Source organism: Suncus etruscus, chromosome 3 (genome assembly GCF_024139225.1).
Source record: "Suncus etruscus isolate mSunEtr1 chromosome 3, mSunEtr1.pri.cur, whole genome shotgun sequence".
NCBI lineage: Eukaryota > Metazoa > Chordata > Mammalia > Eulipotyphla > Soricidae > Suncus > Suncus etruscus.
The window spans coordinates 93,772,331-93,794,664 of NC_064850.1; the positions used below are offsets into that span (position 1 = coordinate 93,772,331).

At 33.2% G+C, this 22,334-nt stretch overlaps 1 non-coding gene across 1 annotated transcript; it reads left to right on the top strand.

Moving 5' to 3' along the window:
• Positions 1–12,245: 12,245 nt before the first annotated feature.
• LOC126005497 (U4 spliceosomal RNA) lies at positions 12,246–12,384 on the top strand. The gene has a single exon (XR_007494552.1). It is a non-coding gene; the product is annotated as a U4 spliceosomal RNA (small nuclear RNA).
• The last annotated feature ends 9,950 nt before the right edge of the window (positions 12,385–22,334 follow it).

Sequence of the window (22,334 nt, forward strand, 5' to 3'; positions counted from 1 at the left end):
AAATAATTACACTGAGAATCATCATAACTAAATGTGAATGAATGAGGAAAATAGAAAGCCTGTCAAGAGCACAGGCTGGGTGGGGTGGGGAGGAGGGACACATGGGACATTGGTGATGAAAATCTTTCACTGTTGAAGGGTTTTTTGAAAGAAAGAAAGAAAGAAAGAAAGAAAGAAAGAAAGAAAGAAAGAAAGAAAGAAAGAAAGAAAGAAAGGAAGGAAGGAAGGAAGGAAGGAAGGAAGAAGGAAGGAAAGGAAGGAAGGAAAGGAAGGAAGGAAGGAAGGAAGGAAGGAAGGAAGGAAGGAAGGAAGGAAGGAAGAAAGGAAGGAGAGAAGGAAGGACGAAAAAGGAAGGAGAGAAGAAAGAAAGAAAGAAGAAAGAAAGAAGAAAAGAAAGAAAAGAAAGAGAAAGAAAGAAAGAAAGAAAGAAAAAGAAAGAAAGAAAGAAAGAAAGAAAGAAAAGAAGAGAAGAGAGAAAGAAAGAAAAGAAGAGAAAGAAAGAAAGAAAGAAAAGAAAGAAAGAAAGAAAGAAAGAAAGAAAGAAAGAAAGAGAAAGAAAGAAAGAAAGAAAGAAAGAAAGAAAGAAAGAAGGAAGGAAGGAAGGAGGAAGGAAGAAAGAAAGAAGAGAAAAAAAAGAAAGAAAGAAAGAGAAAGAAAGAAAGAAGAGAAAGAAAGAAAAGAAGGAAGAAGAGAGAAAGAAAGAAAGAAAGAAAAGAAGAAGAAAGAAGAAAGAAAGAAAGAAGAAAGAAAGAAAAGAAAAAAAAAGAAAGAAAGAAAAAAAAAGAAAGAAAGAAAGAAAGAAAGGAAGGAAGGAAGGAGGAAGGAAGAAGGAAGGAAGGAAGGAAGGAAGGAAGAAGAAGAGAGAGAAAGAAAGAAAGAAGAAAAGAAAGAAAGAGAGAGAGAAAGAAAGAAAGAATGAGAAAGAAGAGAGAAAGAAAGAAAGAAAGAAAAAAAAGAAAGAAAGAAAAAAGAAAGAAAGAAAGAAAAGAAGAAAGAAAGAAAAGAAAAAAAAGAAAGAAAGAAAGAAAGAGAGAAAGAGAAGAAAAAGAAAGAAAGAGAAAGAAAGAAAGAAGAAAGAAGAAAGAAAGAAAGAAGGAAGGAAGGAAGGAAGGAAGGAAGGAAGGAAGGAAGGAAGGAAGGAAGGAAGGAAGAAAGAGAAAGAATGAATGAGAAAGAAGAGAGAAAGAAAGAAATGACATTTTTGCAATAATTCTCAGAGACAAAGAGAGGAGGGCTTTAAGGTTCAGCTCATGACATGAAGCTCACCACAAGGAGTGGTGAGTGCAGTTAGAGAAATTACTACATCGAGAACTTTCATAACAATGTGAATGAATGAGAAAAGTAGAAAGCCTGTTTCTCCTCTTCAAACAAAACCACATAACTTGAACTAGCTAGTCCTGCCCCCCAATTAGAGGGGGAAATAAAGGAGGCATCAGGACCAAACAGGTGTAAGACTACGAAGTAATAGGATAGGTACAGAGGGGACCACATATTCTAGTAGCACTGGGGGGGAGGGAAGAGGATATGGAAGGTAGGACAAAAAAGGAGGAGTAGGGAAGACAAACCGGTGATGGGAATCCCCCCTGATTTTATGTAAATATGTACCTAAAATATTATTGTCAACAATATGTAAGCCACTATGATCAAAATAAAAATTATATTAAAAAAAAAAAAAGAAAGCCTGTACAAGTTGGGGAGGGAGAGGGAGGAGAGAGATTTGGGACACTGGTTTTGGGAATGTTGCACAGGTGAAGGGGGAGTGTTCTTTACATGACTGAAACCCAACTACAATCATATTTGTAAAAATCAAGGTGGTTAAATAAAGATATTAATATAAAAAAGTGTATGACAAAGCATTTCCAAAATGGCTGTAACATTTTGCTTTTTCCACCAACAATGATGGGAGTTATTATTATTCTAACATTTGATTTTCTTGTTGTTGTTGTTGTTGTTGTTGTTTTGGTTTTTGGATCACACCCAGCAGCACTCCGGTTACTGGCTCTGCACTCTGAAATAGCTCCTGGCAGGCACAGGAGACTATATGAGATGCCGAGATTCAATCCACGGTCCCTCCTGAGTTGGCTGCATGATGCAAGGCAAACGCTTTCCCACTGTACTATCTCTCCAGCCCCTACCATTTGATTTTTGACAGCATTATGGAGGTTGACTATTTTAATAGATGTACACTGTCATCACATAATTTAATTCAATTTAAAGTTCAGTTGATATGTTGTGTTGAACATTTCTATGTGCTTGTTTATTAGGTTACGTGTAATTTATTTATCTTAATTGTAGCTGAGTTTATATCGTTGTAGTATTTACATTTATGTACAAATTACTGTCCTTTCTCCAGCATCACCAGAGTCCCAAAGACCCACCACCACAATTCTAGTGTCATTTCTTGTTCACTTCATCCTCATCACTACTCTCACTTGATAACTGTAGTTCTGTACTCAATATCCAGAAATTCTAATCATTAGATGAAATACATTTCTTTTGTACAGGTAAAGCCTCTGAAATCAGCAATGATAATCCAGGTAACTTTACAGTAATTGAAAATAATTCTATATATAAGTTATATTTTAGTGCTATTTTTTTCTTTTTAGACCATCCTATGCATTGTTTCAGGTAATTTGAAATAATTCTTCAATCAGCAATTTTAGTAACTATTTAACATTATCTCACAACCAGACAAATGAACTATTGGGTTAAGATTTCTTCTTAAAACGTAAAAATAGAGAAGTGAGAATAAAAAAAAAGGGAAGCCAGCTTTTAAATGCCATGTTTAATTTAATGATCTAGTTCCAGTGAGTTTAATGAAGAAAGGAATACATATATCTTGCTCTCAATCTTAAAATAAAGTGATTTTAAGCAAATTGATAAATAAACATAGCTTTCTTTTTGTTTTAATCTAAGAAGAACAAGAAAACTGGAAGACTCTTCTTCAATGAATATAGACAAAGGTAGCACCTTTTGGATGTGTGTATCTGTGTATGTTTGTGTGTGTGTGTGTGTGTTTCTTTGTATGCCAATAAGAACAGCGGATTAAGTCATGAAAGAGTAGTAAGGATTGCATTCAATCTCTGGTTGGTAGAAAACTTTGTTTTAAACCCATGCTATCTTAAAAATCTACAATAACTCATATCATTCATCATAAAGTTGAAAGTAAAGTTATGTGATACTGAAACTGAGAAGCTACAGGAATTGAGATTAATGTCAGATAGTTGATTTATAACCAAATGCTTTTTAAACACACAAAGGAAATAAAATATAATTAATTTATCTAACATAATGCCATTTTTTCTGGGGGCAAAGGGTAAAACTCTGAATTGAGAACACTTTACATGTGTGCCAAATCATTTTTTGGTATCAGACATTCTTTACCCTGTGATGAGGATTCACCAATTCCCCTTTCCTAACCTTTTAAAGTTTATAATCTTTGAAATCTATCCAGCTTCATAGACTAGAACTTAACAGATTAAGCAATAGACTCATGTAAAATAAGACTGTTGACCCAAAAGCAGGACAATAAGGAACACAAACATTTCCAAAGAAAAACATTATATTGGGTGATAAATCTAACCTCAGATGAAACATTTAAAATAAAGGAAACAAAAAACAATAACAAATATTCAGCAAGCATAAGGAAAGATATTTGAAATGTAGAAGCATAACAAGAAAACATCAAAATTAACTAATACATAAAATTAAAATTAAAATATCATATTTGAAATACAGAATAAAAGAACAGAATGAATCATGACTCAAAATGAATCAGCACAGGATAATCACACTTAAAAAGTTAAACAATAAACTTTTTATAGTCAAAAGATACAACAATTTTGTGCTTACTTGTGATACTACATATCAGCAAAATTTGAATTTCTACACTAGCATGTTGTTTGTGTCAGTCGGATTAAGAGCTCTTCATCCTAAATAAAGGTGGATTTCTATTTTACATATCAAAAGTTCACCTAGATCCACTATACATTTTTTTTCCTATTTACAATTAGGTAGGTCCTTTGCCTTCACTCCCCCACTCATGGGGGTTGTTCTAAATTTCCCAATAAATACTCCAGTCTCAGTCTAGTTGGCATCTTACTCCTGTTTCATAAGGTTGAAAGATCCCCAGATACATGTTTAACCCTTACCAGTCTAGTTTGAATTACTTTCTGCTGCAGCCCCTGATCCAGACCCACTCCTCCAGGTTGAATTACTGGTGTGTGGAGCTTTTACAAGTGGGACCGTAGACTCCCTTAGAATGGTTTAAGTCAGATAAGGCTGAATAGGTGATTGGGTCTTTCCTTCTAGACAAGTTGCAATGAGCTCAGTAAAGAATATAATATCAACTCTACTCAGTCTAAGTTACCCAAAGGAAATGATAAAAAGCCTCACTTCCACTACTACATAAGGATGATAAGGAATCTCCCCCACCCCACCCACACACACTTCTAGCAGATTATCAGAGGAAAATGAGTGGAAAATGATGACTTTAACTAACTTCCAGGCAAAACAAGACCTCTCTCCTTAAGAGAAGTGTCACTTGCTTGGAGAGTGCAGTTTCTTCCTTGAAGATGCCTTTAGCCTCAATGTCCTGGAGTGTTTTACCTACGTGTTGTTCTATATATCTTATGGTTTTGGGTCTGATATCGAGGTCTTAATCCATTTGGATTTTACCTTCGTACATGATGTTAGCTGGGGGTCTAAGTTCAGTTTTTTGCAAGTGGCTACCCAGTTGTGCCAACACCACTTGTTGAAGAGGCTTTCTTTGTTCCATTTAGGATTTTTTGCTCCTTTATCAAAAATTAGGTGATTGTATGTCTGGGGAACATTCTCTGAGTATTCAAGCTTATTCCACTGATCTGAGGGCCTGTCCTTATTCCAATACCATGCTGTTTTGATAACTATTGCTTTGTAGTAAAGTTTAAAGTGAAAGCAGAAATTAACAGATGGGAATATATTAAGCTGAGAAGCTTCTGCACCTCAAAGGAAATAGTGCCCAAGATACAAGAGCCACCCACTGAGTGGGAGAAACTATTCACCCAATACCCATCAGATAAGGGGCTAATCTCCAAAATATACAAGGTACTGACAGAACTTTACAAGAAAAAAACATCTAATCCCATCAAAAAATGGGGAGAAGAAATGAACAGACACTTTGACAAAGAAGAAATACAGATGGCCAAAAGACACATGAAAAAGTGCTCCACATCACTAATCATCAGGGAGATGCAAATCAAAACAACGATGAGATACCACCTCACACCACAGAGAATGGCACACATCACAAAGAATGAGAATAAACAGTGTTGGCGGGGATGTGGGGAGAAAGGAACTCTTATCTACTGCTGGTGGGAATGCCATCTAGTTCAACCTTTATGGAAAGCGATATGGAGATTCCTTCAAAAACTGGAAATCGAGCTCCCATACGATCCAGCTATACCACTCCTAGGAATATACCCTAGGAACACAAAAATACAATACAAAATCCCCTTCCTTACACCTATATTCATTGCAGCACTATTTACCATAGCAAGACTCTGGAAACAACCAAGATGCCCTTCAACAGACGAATGGCTAAAGAAACTGTGGTACATATACACAATGGAATATTATGCAGCTGTCAGGAGAGATGAAGTCATAAAATTTTCCTATACATGGATGTACACGGAATCTATTCAGCTGAGTGAAATAAGTCAGAGAGAGAGAGAAAAACGCAGAATGGTCTCACTCATCTATGGGTTTTAAGAAAAATGAAAGACATTCTTGCAATAATAATTTTCAGACACAAAAGAGAAAAGAGCTGGAAGTTCCAGCTCACCTCATGAAGCTCACCACAAAGAGTGATGTGTTTAGTTAGATAAATAACTACATTTTGAACTGTCCTAATAATGAGAATGTATGAGGAAAATGGAGAGCCTGTCTAGAGTACAGGCGGGGGTCGGGTGGGGAGGAGGGAGACTTGGGACATTGATGATGGGAATGTTGCACTGGTGATGGGTGGTGTTCTTTATATGACTGAAACCCAAACACAATCATGTATGTAATCAAGGTGTTTAAATAAAAAAAAGAGAAGTGTCAATAAAAAACACTGAGAAGCAGTAATGGAAACGCAGCTATCTATCCATCCTGAGAGAAAAGTATCTGTGAAGACCCACACTCTGGCTTTTCAGCAAGAAGATTCATTGTACATACAGGTTACAGTGATGTATAAGTGGAAGATGTTAATTTTTGACCTAACCTAAGTAGCAAAATATCCAAAGGCGCAAGGAATAATTTTCTTAAACTATGGATTTATGTTAGAGAATATTCATCATAAGTGATTGTAACTCAAAGGATATATTACAAATTGAGAATAAGAAAAACTCAAAAACTGACAGCAACACTAATATAACAGGTTTAGAATTATCTGAGGAAAATTTTTAGTCAGTCTTTGTAAAAAATGTGATGGGGTACAGCTTTGGGTAAACAGACCTGAAACAGGAGCAACCTGAAACAGGAAGATTGAGAAAACCTGACAGATATTAGAGAAAAAAAGCATGGGGTCAGAGTGTTCCCAGCTTCATGTGTTAAAGCACCCTAATTGTCCTCCCTGTAGGACACTTATTGTTCATTTTTCAGGGACAACCAACAAGGTGTTCAGGGACAACCAACAAGGGAGCAAGGTCAGTACTTATATCTAATTGTGTGATGAAGGAGGAAGCTATAGTAAAATTCTCTGAGGATTATCTTTCTCTGGGAGAAGTGGTAGATAAAAGAATGAGTATAGGAATTTCATCCCACCCCAGTTCCAGGGATACCTGTATTCAAGTAAATTAGAAAATAAGAGCCCTTTGGACACCTTTTTCTGTCCCTCTAGTTAGACTATCAACTCTATAGCTAAACTTGTTTATTTCTTGGTTATCTTCATATCTAACAAAAATGCATAATACAGATGCTTGGAAAAAATTAAAAAAACAAGACATTAAGTAACTTATATAAATATGTAAAGAAAATTAAGATTTTAAAATAAAACATTGTTAACTAAAATTTTTAAAATACCATTGCAGATTTAGAAGTCTAATGAAAACATACCATGTAAGATGTATGAATTTATGGAAGATCTCTCTCTCACTCTCTCTATCTCTCTATCAATCTATCTATCTATCTATCTATCTATCTATCTATCTATCTATCTATCTATCTATCTATCTACAAACATTATTCAGTACAGTAGAAAAAAAACAGTAAAGAAAATAAAATAGATCTAAAAATTATCCAATCAATGTGGGAGTGTAACAATACAAAGACCAAATCTGGCATCAGAGTAATATTGCATTTCTTGCCTTGCACATGGATCCCACCTAGTTTGATTCCTGACATCCCTTATGGTTGTCAGAGTCCACCAGTAGTGATCCTTTGACTCAGAACTAGAAGTAGGCACTGAGCACTGCCTGGTGTGGCTGAAACAAAAAACAACCCCCCAATCTAATTTATTAGGAGTCACACACAGACAGTGAGGAGAAATAAGACAGTTAAAATATATTTGAAACTTTTAAAAAATTGTATGATATGTGCCAAAATATATAAATAAAGAAACAAGTGAAACATCCAAAATCAATCCAAAAATATTAACATAAGCTATAATATTGACAAAATTATAATAATAAAAGCTGTTTTCAGAAAAAATGAAAACATGAATGCTGTCCATAAAAATTTAAATGACATATACTTATTGTCAAAAATAATAGAAATATTGAAAGATCAGAATTAGTAGTCCAAAATTCTACATCTTATCAGAACGATCATAAATAATGAAACAAATCACAACATTCTAAAAAAAGAAATAATTTTCTACTAGGTATACTTTCAAGACCAATTAACAAATTCTCTAATGATAGCAAGGGATGGGAGGAGGAGGGCATTGGTGATGGGAACATTGTATTGGTGGGGGGGGTATTCGTTTTTTATATATATAACTATTATCCAACTACAAACATGCTTGTAATCATGTTGCTTCAATAGAAATATTTAGGAAAAAATTTCTAATGATAAAGGAATCAAAATAGAGAATTGTAAACTCTAATGAAGAAAGTACAGAACAAAATATGTCTAAATTCAAATGTAATACTTTTGAGCTTTTAAAAACAATAAGATAAAAATCATGAGTGTGTTTACAATATCTTATGCAAAATTAAAAGGAGCACTTCTCAGTGTGTTTTCTAAAACTAGTATAACTCAAAAAACTAAAACAAAAATAAACTGCAAACCAACATTACTCATGTATATAAAACAAAAGAAGTTTATTACTGGACATAAATATGTCAAGGAATCACTCTGTTATTTATTAAAACTCCATGTAATACTTAAAATTTTATAAATTTTATGAAGATAAATTTATAAAGTTTATAAAATTTATAAAGCTAAATTTAAATAATATACCCGCTCGAACACATTAACCTCTTCTATATTTATTTAAAAATCTAATATCTTAAATTAAACACCTTGCCATAGAGAAAATTCTTAACTATGCGACTTCACTGGTTAGTTCTCCACAATTTAAATAATAAATTATTTTATAAAATAAAAGGGCATTCTAAAGAAATAAAAATTCCTACACAGATCATTTCACAATTAAACATGATGCCACTATATAATTTTAATGATACTAAAACATGTGAAACATTTTCAGAAAAATATAAATAATGAGCAGGATTATAAAACTCATAAAATTAGCAAATTAAAAGTAGTATTACACAGGGGCTGGAGTGGTGACGCAATCACTAGGGTATTTGCCCTGTACAAGATAACCTAGGACTGACAACAGTAAAATCTCCGGTGTCCCATATGGTCTCCCAAGACAGGAGTGATTTCTGAGTGCATAGCCAGGAGTAAACTCTGAGTATCATGAGGTGGGACCCAAAAAAACAAACAAAAAAACCCTCAAATATTATATAATATAATTTTAATTACATAATTAAAGAAAAATTATAAAACTATATCACAAACTCCAAAAACTAGCATGGTAATATTCAACATTTTTCATGGTAAAAAATATCTTACTACACTGAATGAATATACAAGGAGTAGCTTTGATCTGTAAAAGTCCATCTCTAGATTTACAACTATTAGTTTTCCTACTTTGAAACAATTACCCTCTCTTATACTCTGATTTATTACCATAACAAAATACCCACTTCTAGGAGGGGCATAAAGGCCTTTTTCTGGATATAAACTGTATTAATCCCAGGAAAATAACTATAATGTAGTGGTAGAGGAGAGATGATGTTTCTATACAAATTCCTCTACTCTTCCACTTGTTTAAAGAATAATGTTTCCTCCTGAAGATGCCTTTAGTATTGATGTCATGGAGTGTTTTACCTACATATTGTTCTATAAACTTTATGGTATTGGGTCTAATATCAAGATCTGTAATCCATTTGAATTTGACCTTTGTGCATGGTGTTAGATGGAGGTCTGATTTTGTTTTTTAGCATGTGACTAACCAGTTGTTCCAGCACCACTTGTTAAAGAGGCTTTTCTAGCTTCATTGTGAACTTCTTGCCCATTTATCAAATATTAATTGATTGTATGTCTGGTAAACATTCTCTGAATACTCACTTCTATTCCATGGATCTGAGGGTCTGTCTTTATTTTAATACCAGATGGGACTACTTTAAGCTGAGAAGCTTCTGCACTTTAAAGGAAATAGTGACGAGAATACAAAAGCAGTGCACAGAATGGAAAAAAACTATTCACCTAATACTCATCAGATAAGGGGATAATATTCAAATATACAAGACACTGACAGAACTTAACAAGGAAAAAACATCTAACCCCATCAAAAAATGGGGAGAAGAAATGAACAGACACTTTCTCAAAGAAGAAATACAAATGGCCAAAAGGCACAAAAAATAATTCCATAAATAATAAAATAAAATAAAATAAAGGCACATAAAATGATGCCAGAGACTGGCATACATCACAAAGAATAAAAATAATCAAGGCTGGTGGAGAGGTGGAGAGAAAGGAAATCTCATTTATTGTTGGTGGGAATGCCATCTAGTCCAGCATTTATGGAAAAGAATATGGAGATTCCTCAAAAAACTGAAAATTGAGCTCCCATATGAACCAGCTATAGCACTCCTAGGAATATACCCTAAGAACAAGAAAAAACAATGCAAAAAATGCTTTCCTCACACCTATATTTATTGCAGTGTTATTTACAATAGCCAGGCTCTGGAAACAATCAAGATGTCCTTCAACAGATGAATGGCTAAAGAAACTGTGGTACAGGACCAGAGAGATAGCATGGAAGGAAGGAGTTTGCCTTGCATGCAGAAGGACTGTGGTTCAAATTCCTGCATCCTATATGGTCTCCTGAACCTGCCAGGAGCGATTTCTGAGCATAGAACCAGGAATAACCCCTGAGCACTGCTGGGTGTGACTCATAAACCACCTCCCCAAAAAGAAAAGAAAAGAAAAGAAAAGAAAAGAAAAGAAAAGAAAAGAAAAGAAAAGAAAAGAAGCTGTGGTACATATACACAATGGAATACTATGCAGCCTCCAGGGAAGAATAAGTCATGAAATTTTCCTATACATGAGTGTACATGGAATCTATTATGCTAAATCATATAATCAGTGGGAGAAAGATAGACACATAATATCACTCATCTATGTGGATAAGAAAAATAAGATATTATTGTAATAATGCCCAGAGACAATAGAGATGAAGGTAGGAAGAACCAGCTCACAGTATGAAGCTCAACAAAAAGAATGATGAGTGCAGTTAGAGAAATAAGTACACTGACAACTACCATAACAATGTCAATATGTGAGAGAAGTGCAAGGCCTGTCAAGAAGACAGGCGAGGGGTGGGAGAGAGATGGGAGATGGGGTGCATTAGTGGTGAGAATGTTGTACTGGTGAAGAGGGTGCTCTTTATATAACTGATATTAACTACAATGGTCTGTAATCAAGATGCTTAAATAAAAATATTATTAAAAAATAAATATGTTGGGGCCGGGTGGTGGCGCTAAAGGTAAGGTGCCTGCCTTGCCTTCGCTAGCCTTGGACGGACTGCGGTTCGATCCCCCGGTGTCCCATATGGTCCCCCAAGCCAGGAGCAACTTCTGAGCGCATAGCCAGGAGTAACCCCTGAGCGTTACCGGGTGTGGCCCAAAAACCAAAAAAAAAAATAAATAAATAAATAAATAAATATGTTGTGATGAAAGAAAAAAAGACAAATTTGCCTACACTACAAAAAACTCAGTAAGGGCCATCTATGAAAATTTGCTGGGGTCATACTTTTTTCTCAGTTCACTAGAGTAAAATCTCCTTTTTACTGAAATGAAATAATACTTTGTATTTTTAGTTTAAATTTACTCTTAATCGTAATTTTAAATTTAAAAAATAGATCAAACACTACGATTTAACAGCCATTAAAACAAACAATGCTCTAACATCACATCCTTCCCCACCAGATGGTTCACTTGTCTCCACAATTTACTCAGGGTCCCTTCATATCCACCACTACCTCAAACTCCTGCCACATCTTGAGTAATCTCAGTTCTGTAGACTTTTACTCAGGTTTTGTTGCCTTTGCCATTGGTTATTTCCTTACTTTGTTTCTTTATATTCCACATATATAAGAGAATAAGAGAGATGTAACTGTCCTCCTAATTACTGACTTTATTGGTGATAACCTCTATTATCATAAAAATTGCAATAATATTTCATGATTTGATCTTTACTTATAGCTGAGTAATATTCCATGTGCATAATTTCTTTATCCCATCATTTGCTTTTGTAGATTTTTGCTATTGCCCAAAGTGTTACAAATGAGTTCTGAATAAAGTTATTGGATTCTCCCTTGGGGTAGATACAAAAAAAGTGGGATTGCTTGATTTTATGGAAGTGTCATACTTGCTTTGATAATTATCATGCTTTTTAAAGAGTTTATAGTAGTAAGAGTTCCCAATACTAAATGAGAGTTCCTTTTCTTCAACAGAATGACAACCTGGGTTCTTTTTAATATATCTAATATCATTAGTGTAAAATAGTATCTCATTGCATTTATTTAAATTTACCTGATTATAACTTATGAAGAATGTTTTCTCACATTGCTGATATAGGAAAAATCTTTTCTCCCATATTTTTGTTTATTTTTGTTTTGTGGCCATGCAGGCTATGCTCATGACTTACTTACACATCTTGAGTAATCTCAGTTCTATAGACTTTTATTCCTGCCTATATTTGAGACAGGCATTCTACTTCGTGGGAGTATCATTGCCAATGATGTTTATCTGAGAAGTGATTATTGCTAATTGAAAACTTTTTCCAATACCCATCCATGACGACTTGAAATAAGATCCCAACTAAAATTTTAACAGAAATCCACAGGATAATTTTATCAGTGAGAAAGAAATGTAATATGCCTAGAAAAATAAAAACAAACATGAAGAGATAAGAATGCTCAAATAGTCATATTGCTTATATTCAAGGTATTTTATAAGAAAAAAACCACAATTCTTAAGAAAGTATTTTTATTTTATTTTTTTTTAAGAAAGTATTTTTAATGATAAAGTTATAAGATAGACCTATACATGCAAGGCCAATTAATTTCTAACAGTCATAAAAACAGCAAAAAACTTTTGTTGTAGGTTTCATGAAAATGTTACTAGATCACTTTGTATTCATATACTAGGGAATAGTAACCTATATTATAAAATATAATTATTGTAAACAAAACGGAGTACTATAGGATAGCGTTGAAAAACTAGCAATATAACTGAGGAATCTTTTCAAAAGGCAACAGAAAAAATATTAAAATTGTGGAATAATGTAACCTCTAAACAAATTAAAATATATCATGTATTAAAGAAGAAAAACAATAGTTTAAGCTCAATTCTAACAAAATTGGCCTTTATTTGCAGTAAATTTAAATAAAATTCAACCAATAATTTTTATTTTAATATTTCTAAAATGTATATGCAAATACATGGTGGAGCAAGGGTAGTGCAAAAATAAGTTACTCTTATTCAGTTGATGAGACAGTAGTGAGAGTCAGACTATGTGAAGTGATTTGAAGTCTTAATTAACAACAACAAAGCAAGACTAGTACTTAGATATGATCTAGTATCTCCACATTTGGGCTTCTATCTTCCCCTACAAGGCTAAATAATTAATTCACAATGTTTGATAATAATAATGTACATTTCATCAAAGCATTATTTACAAATAGCAAATCTGGCAGCAAACCAACTACATAACACTAGATGAAAAAATAAATACATGCAATCGAATACTAGTCAACTGTGAGAAAAGGTGATATTGGAAAAAGAGAGAATACATCAGGTAAGACACTTGTTTTGTGTGTGGCCAACCCAGGTTTGATCCCTAGGACCCCACATGGTACCATGAGCCCAATGGCAGTGATCTCTAAACAAAAAGCCCCCCAAAATGAGAAAAAATGATGGTATATTTCAGCTTTCTCTAATGAGTATAGAATTCAATATGTCATTCTAAGTGAAGCAATGATCTTACTCATCTATGAGGTACACAGAAACAAAGGGGATAGACAATTCTCATTAGAAACAAGCCCTGTGACATTGCCAAAAAAACTGAAAACTGAGGCTGCAAAGTATGTTTTGAACAAAATAAAGGTTGGACAGATAAAGGTCCTTTGGACAATGGTGGAGGGACATTGACACACTTGTGATGAAAGTTGTGTAGTAGCACAAAAATATAAATCAATAATGTGAAATATTAATGTCACAGTAACCAATAAAATATTAATCTTAAAATATTTATGTTTAAATCATTTTTATGAATGTAAGTGGAATGTATTTACCATATTTGTCTTTTATTTGTAAGTTTTCAAAAATTGAGAAACAGATGAATCAACTTTAAAAAATTTTTATTTAGTCAACATATATGACAGTTATTCCTGATTGAGTGTCAGACATCCAATTACAAATACAATTCCTTCACCAGTGTCTTCCTTCCTCATTTATGTCCCACCTACCAACCTGTCTCTATGACAGGTACTTTTAAAAAATTATTTTAACTGGTTTGCTGATAAGGTTTTATGTACAACAATATACCACCTTTTATTCAACAACCCCTTCTCATCCAGAGTGACCACTTTCATCCACCATTGTTGCTGTTAGCTTTTATATATCTTTATTAAAACACCTTATTACAAATATAATTGTAGTAGGTTTTCAGTCAAGTAAAGAACACCCCCCTTCACCAATGCAACATTTCATCACCAATGTCCCAAATCTCCTTCCTCCCCACCCCACCCTGGTCTATACTCAAGACAGGCTTTCCACTTCCCTCATTCATTCGCATTGTTATGATAGTTCTCAATGTAGTCATTTCTCTAACTGCACCCATCACTCTTTGTGGTGAGCTTCATGTCGTGAGCTGAATGTTGCTGTTATTTTTTCCTTGTTCTATCCACCCCTTTATCTGATTAGCTCTTAATAATTGAAATAGTTAAATAAATAAAAAATACATAGCTGCCAATTTCCTGGCTCACTGTATTATGATACATAATAATATATGGTATTTTAGTGAAATCTGTTTGGTCGTGGTGAATAAGTAGAACTAGACTATAAATGATATTGTAAAATTATTGGAAAAAAGAAATGGGAACAAATAATTTATGGCAATACTTAATTTGGGAAAGTGGCCTTCCAGAAGTGCTGAGGACCAGGTTACACTCCAGTCTGGTGTGGTTTCTTCGTTTTAGTAGTTCTAGGAACTAGCAGGATGCGCCCTTTAAAATCCCTCTAGCTCAAAGCAGTATTTAGAGAAGAAAGAGAAGGAAGGCTAATGTGTCAAATGGATGTATAATGGTTTTATAAACAAAGATTGATTTGTTTATTATGGTGTTATCCTATTGTAAATTACTGCAGAAGAATAATTATTAAATTAATATTTATTCAAATAAAATCTTGACTACATATGGACTGCACAAATTGAGAATCAATATTAAAATTAATCTAATGTAAAAGTTATCTCTATATGGGATAAGAAAATATGATCATTATGAATAGCAATAGGATTGTTCTTTCTAGAAAAACTTAAATCTCAAATATGGGAAGATGCTGAGAATGAGAAGATAGCTCAGAAGGATGTGCAGAGGTCTGAATTTGATCCCTTAAGTGTTTGTTCCTCAAGCACTGCCAGGTGTGGTTCTACTGACCACCAGACTAGTAGGCCTTGGCTGCTTAACCTCATTTGGCAGAGCTCTGAGTGATCTGGTACCTGCGAAACCACATGAGAATATCTGGGACAGTCCCTGAAACCCCAGAGAATATTGGGAAAATAAATGTATAATTAAGCCCCAGTAGTTTTACTAATCTTTTTACTTACCACTTTCTTTCTTTTTGTTGCTTTGTTTAAAAATCATTTTATAAGATGCAAACACTTTTCCAAGAAAATGAGAATCGCAGTAAATGAGTGTTTTATCAGATATCAATAATAAACACAAATACTTTTCCAGGAAGAAGAAAATCACATTAAATGTTTACTTTTATCAGAGATAACAATCTTAAGACCATGGTAAATTCTTATGCTTTTTTCCAGGAACCAGTTTATATAAGCATACACATTCAAAATTTATAAGCAGCCTAAGCTAGGGAACAGCTTTGGTAAGTGTTTTTCTTTTAAAGAATGAAAATTTCATATGAGCCTATTTTAAATACAGTATATTTATTTAAAAGATAAAATTTGAACAAAAAATTAAATATAAAAACAAATGTTTTAATACATTTGTTTTATATTATGCTCTATTTAAAACAAATATATGTATAAACATATGTGTGTGCTTATACATATGTATTATATTAACATTAAAAATTAAACGGGTGATAAAAATACACATTAAGAAAACATCATATTTATGATAGAAATCAATAATATTTCACAAGAAACAGCCTCCATAACAACTGCCTACATAAGTAAATGTAACAAAACTTGGAATACCTTAGAAGTCTTATGTCTTCCATTTTGCAATAATTAGATACCCTCTTACCAAAATAAAATAAGTTCTGTTATCTAAAAATCACAGCTTAATTTGGCCACTTTGCAAATTGTTTCAATATAATATCTATTCTATCTCCCTTAAAATATTAGTAATAGAGCTGGAGTGGTGGTGCAAGAGGTAGGGTGTTGACCGTGCACGCACTAACCTAGGAAGGACCAAGGTTCGATATATACATACACACACACCGCACAGCGGTAGGGTGTTTGCCTTGCTTGTGGCTGACCCAGGACAGACCTGTGTTCAGTCCCCGGAGTCCTATATGGTACCCTTAGCCAAAGTGATCTGAGCGCATAGCCAGGAGTAACACCGGAGCATCACTGGGTGTGACACAAAAATTAAATATATATATATATTAGTAATATGCTTCCATATTTATGCCTGTAGCAGATGATATACCTTCAACACTTGGTGTATTTTACTATGTGGGTGTATATAAAAGAGTGTCTTAGACTCCTCTTCATCTTGAAGACCTTTAATAACGACTTTTGTCTGTGTAGACCTGAGAATGTTGATAACTGCTTATAAATTTCTTAAACTGTAATCTAGAACCTAAGAATTGTCACATACATGTAAACAAATGCAAGTAACAATCAAGCTCACCATTTTGTAATAATTTCTCCCTAGGTTATTTACCATCGGTCCTCCTGTGTTAGCTTGTCTAAAGTTTCATTCAACCTATTGTATATATACAATATATATATACACAATATATATACATATATATATTGTATATATACAATACACACAAACATATATTTCCCTCTAGCTCATCAAAATTACTCAATTACTTTAGCTAGCAAGATGTCTGATACAAATACTAGTCCACTGTAACTGAAAGAATTCAGTAGTTGGTATCTCATTTAACCCTTTTACCCAACTTAACATTTTCTTTTTTCTTATGCTTTATTTTAGTTACTACATGGCTTAATTTTTTTCACAATCCTTTTACCCACAGTCTTATTCAAAGTCTAGTAATGAACCATTCTATATAGTAGTTTAATGAATGGGCAAAACCAATAAACCATCTAATTTTTAGGGAAATATACAAAACCTTTTATTAATCTTAAAACTATCTTTCATATTTAATCATTTTACCATAAGTCATAAAGTAAATCTTTTTTAATACAGTGACCTTATATCCAGTTTAGGAATGTTTTTAAAATGTTGCACACATTTCCAAATATGTTGAAAAAGCTAGTAGTTTACCAAATGTAATTTGTTTTGCTTTGTTTTTATTAAAGCATCATGATTTACAAAGTTTTAAATATACAATATATCAGTACAGATTCCACCACCAGTGTCAGCATCCCTCCACCAATATTTCCAGAGTCCTTCCTATACCTGCCCCTCGTAGTCTGCCATCATTGCAGTGTGATTGTAAAGTTTGGGTCTCATGAGTTCAGTGTTGCCGATTCTATGGTTTGTATATTTATTTGTGTCCTTTTTTAACACCACGAATATTATTCTTCATCTGTATTTCTTCCTCTCCACTCTATTTTTTTTGTATCTATGTTCATTTTTCTCACTATAATCTATGACCAGAGTGATCTAGGCAACCCCTCCTTTCAACCACACATTCCCTCTTGCAGTTATTCTAAATAACACATATCATTGGTATTATCTTGTATTTATCCTTCTGGCTTACTTTGTGCAACATGATAGTATCATACATGTTGCAGCAAATTGCATGATTGTAACATTACTTATGTAGTATTTCTTTGCATTTATGTACCACATAGTTTTTCTATTTTTTCTTTCTCTTTTAATTTTGGTTTTGGGCTGCATCTGGCACCACTTAGGAGTACTCCTGGCTCTGCCCTCAAAAATAACTCCTGGCAGGTGCAGGGGACCATATGGAATGCAGGGGATCAAACCCAGGTCTGGCACATACAAGGCAAATGCCCTAACTGCTGTGCTATTGCTCTGGCCCTCACATCATTTTTCTTTCCTTTTATGGGGGGAAAAGGGGCGTTTGGGCCACAGCCGGTGACACTCAGGGGTTACTGTGGGCTATGCACTCAGAAATCACTCCTGACTTAGGGGACTATATGGGATGCTGGGAATCAAACCTAGTTTCGTCTTGGGTCAGCCCCATGCAAGGCAAGCGCCCTACCACTTTGCTATCACTCTGGCCCCAATTTTCTATTTTATTTATACTGTTTCATTGAGTTGCTAATCACATTTGATTTATAACACTTTTATGATAACTAAAAAAACATTAAATTTGAGTGGCATGCCTATTTACCAAATGTTATCTTTGATATGCTCTTATAGATAATAGCTCTATTGTTTCAGTTTCTTTTATGGTTAAATGCATCTATGAGACTGATATCTAGCGACTGGATAAGCAAGACTGTGATGTTATTTCAAGGCATAAACCTCAAAATGTTCTGTTCGTTATTTTCCTTTCTCCATCTTCCAGCCACAGGTTGACTATAACATTGCAAGTTAAATACTAAATATAACCTGGCTCCAGCTATCCTATGTATGTAACAGACAGTTCACATAGAGGCAAGATTTGAGAATTAAAACTTACTACCCTTAGATTAGTTTTTAATAATGCATCAAGCTGCTTCTTCATATTAATTCTTCAATAATCCTAAATTTAAAGGTCCCAAAATCCTTTAAAAGACATTCAAGAACTTAAACACAAAGTGCATTAACTTTATAGATTACGTAAATGGCTGTAAGCCTCAATTTTTTCTCTAGAATTTAAGTATCTGATTCATTTTCTAATATAACACTCCTATAAATATATTTTATTTATTTATTTGGTTTTTGGGTCTCACCTGGCAGCGCTCAGAGATTATTCCTGGCTCTACACTCAGAAATCACTCCTGGCAGGCTCGGGGAACCATATGGGATGCCGGGATTCGATTGCCGCCCATCCTGGGTCCGCTGCATGCAAAGCAAATGCCCTACCGCTGTGCTATCTCTGGCCTAAATCTAAGATTTTTGTGATTTTCATCCTTAATTCTTTCATTAATAGTAAGTACACTTATAACTCTTTTAAGTCATCTTCCCTTCTATTGTGCTAGTAATTATTTCAAATATTACACCATTCATTTATTCTTATCCTGTTATGTCCTTAGATTTAATAATTCTTCATGAGACAAATGAAGAGACCAAGGTTTTTTCTTGCAATAAAATATTTTATGTATTTAAGTTTTCATGTCAGGAAATTTTCTCCTACTTTGGGGTTCTTAAGAAATTTACATCATAGACCTCTGAGTTATTTAAAATAAAACTTTTAGTCCCTTTGTGAGATGTACTAAATGAAAATCCTAATCTAGCTACTTATATTTATTGTTAAAATGACCAAGTAAGACTTTACATGCAAAAACCTTTACAGATCAAAAGATCATTATAGTTTTGCTGATATTACTCTTCCACTTTCATTTATAGTTAATATTTAAGCATGTGCTCAAATCATCAAATAGTCTTTATTATGAAATATTCTAAAATGTTAAGTTATAACTTTTATGGGAACTAAATTTTCTGTGGTCTGGATGCTGTCATGATTTCTTAGTTTTATGGTCATAAACTAAGTCTTATGTTTAGTCAACACTTGGATATTGCATTCATAAAATGTTGATATATATGCCTTTCCTCATTCCCTCCAGATGCTTCTAATAAACAATGCCTTCTCTGTTATTTCCACAGTTTTAATTTATAGGCTTATGTTTAAACTGATAAACAATTTCTGTATCTCAAACTGATAGTTCAGTTTATAAACAATTTTGGTGCATATTTTGTGATAACTTTTGGACATCTATTATCTTCAAGATACCATGTTCTCAAGGATTAATGATTTAACTCCTCACTTTTTAAAGTTAAATAAACTATAAATCCAAGTCACTGACCAAATTTGGAAATGTCATCTATAAGCCATAAAGCTACTCAAGCTAAATCTTAGAGCTCATTTAAAAATTTTCTACCTCAAAAAAAATTATTTTCTACCTCAGTTTCTAGTTTTGTCCAAGAAATATACTAATATAAAATTTTATGAATTTGTCATTTTGGTCTCACATCTTTTACTCAGGGATCACTCCTGATGGATGTCAGGGGACCATACAGAGTGCTGGATACCTAACCCATTTGTTAGTGTGCAAGGCAAGTGCTATACCTGCTGCCCTATCTCTATGGCCCTAAGAGTTATTTTTGAAATTATATACCTTCTTCTTAAGTGTGTCATATTTTTGATGTCTCATAACATGATTTCACATTAACATAAGCATCAAGTTAAGAACTTAATTTTTCTGATATATTCAAGTCATAGAGAACAGATTATAACTCTAAAAACATAATATGAACTTTATAAGTTTATGTCCTTACTTAGATGATTTTCTCCCAGAATATCTATTCCTCTATTTTTTACCTTCTCCACAAATTTAATGATGCCCTTTATATTTAATTTATATGTTAATTTTAACAAAGTGCATTTTATTTTTAATAAGTTTATGTCACAGTTAAATTAGTGTAGGCATTTATAATTTTGATGTATAAAGTTACTGCACCTTCACTTCTATCAAAATTCTCAAGACGCTCTATAAATGTCCTTGTATTACCTTTAGCCTGTCTTTCTTCCCTGGCTCTCCCCCAAGTCCTCCACCCCACTTCTTGATTATTACTGTAGTCAAATGTTAAGAAATTTTTAGCATTTTATATTGCTTCTTTTTCTGCTTTTCTGTACATTATATAAACAAATAAGACCACCTAGTATTTGTACCTTTTTCCTCTAAGTGTGACATATGGAAGGCCTAATCTTATTTTTGAGAAGTTTATAAGTTTATAAGCTAGTCACTGAGCTAGACAACATTTCCACCAACATTGCATATTTTACTTTTTTTCACATCAATGTTGCTTCCTATCATTTTGATATATGTGTAAAACCTACTTCAATGTACTGCAAAAACCCATTCATATTTTACTATTTGTAAAAACTTTGCTTTAAAATCATTTCTACTTTTATACTTGATTATGGCAATGTCTCAATTATAGGACAGTGTCAGAGTTACCTAGGAATTTCAAGGAATGTGGTATTTAGTATGAACTCTAATAAAAAAATATTTAGCATAGCCTATTATACAAGTTAAATATCAAAAACATTTAATTTATGGGCAAAGGACATTTTATTTATTTTTTATTTATTTATGTTTAGTTCAGGCATACCTGGTGTTGCTCAGGAAAACATATGCAGTATTGAGATATAGGACAAGAATCAGCTGCATAATCTATATTACTCAGCTCATGATGGAAATTTTAGCAATGATAATTGTTGCCAAAAGGAAGTAAAATAAAATAATTCTAAATGTTGTCATCCTAAAACTAAGTTGTCAGCTGAAAGAAATATTGGTTATCCTAAAACCATCAAGGTATTCTGCCATTAAAACATAGGAAGAAATCTCAAAAAAAATAAAATGCTCTTACTCCAAGAAAACTTAAAAAAATATGAATGAAAAGTTGTCAGAAAACGTATTTCCAAAAAGTGGCAAAAGTTAAAATGACCAGTGAGACAGTGAAATGACATTTGTACAGAAAATTTCAAAAAGCAATTTACATGAAATAAAAATAAGTTTATGTTATGATTAAAACCAAATGCTAAATAATGGTTAAAACTCAGTATATAAAACTCAAAAACAGCATATAAGGGGATGACGAGTAAATGCTGATGAACTCAACTTTTTATCATTTAATCAATGATGGTGAAGATATAAATAACAATGGTTACCATTACCAAACAACAATTTTAAAAAAGCAAAGTTTTACTATTTTAAGTTTATTTTTTTTTGTTTTTAGTTGTGCTTATTATTGACTCTATGCTTAGAGATAATTCCTGTTGGAGTTCAGGGGGCCATGTAGGGTGCTGGTGACTAGAACCAGGAGGCTGCACAGCTTATATACTGTATTATCACTCCTGGTCTCCAAAATCAAAGTTTTAGAAAAACATTACTCAATATATTGTAGAATAAAAAGTTTATACATGGAAAATGCTTTAAATCTTATAACTAAATATCTCTGATACTCCCAAATAGGGTAGCAAAATTTATTCTTAGCATTTAAAACTTTTTGAACTGGGAAAACGCTTTCTGGTTTGAAAATGTAATTTTCTGTTACATCTCTGTAGATAATATATACCAAGAATATATCTCAAATGTATCCTCCTTTTCAATTTTTTGGGGGCCCATGCCTGGTGGGCATGATGACAGGAAGTGAATTCATTCTGCTACATGTAAAGGTAGAACTCTTCTTGCTATACTTTCTCTGGTCAATTTGCCTTTTATAAAAATTAAATTAT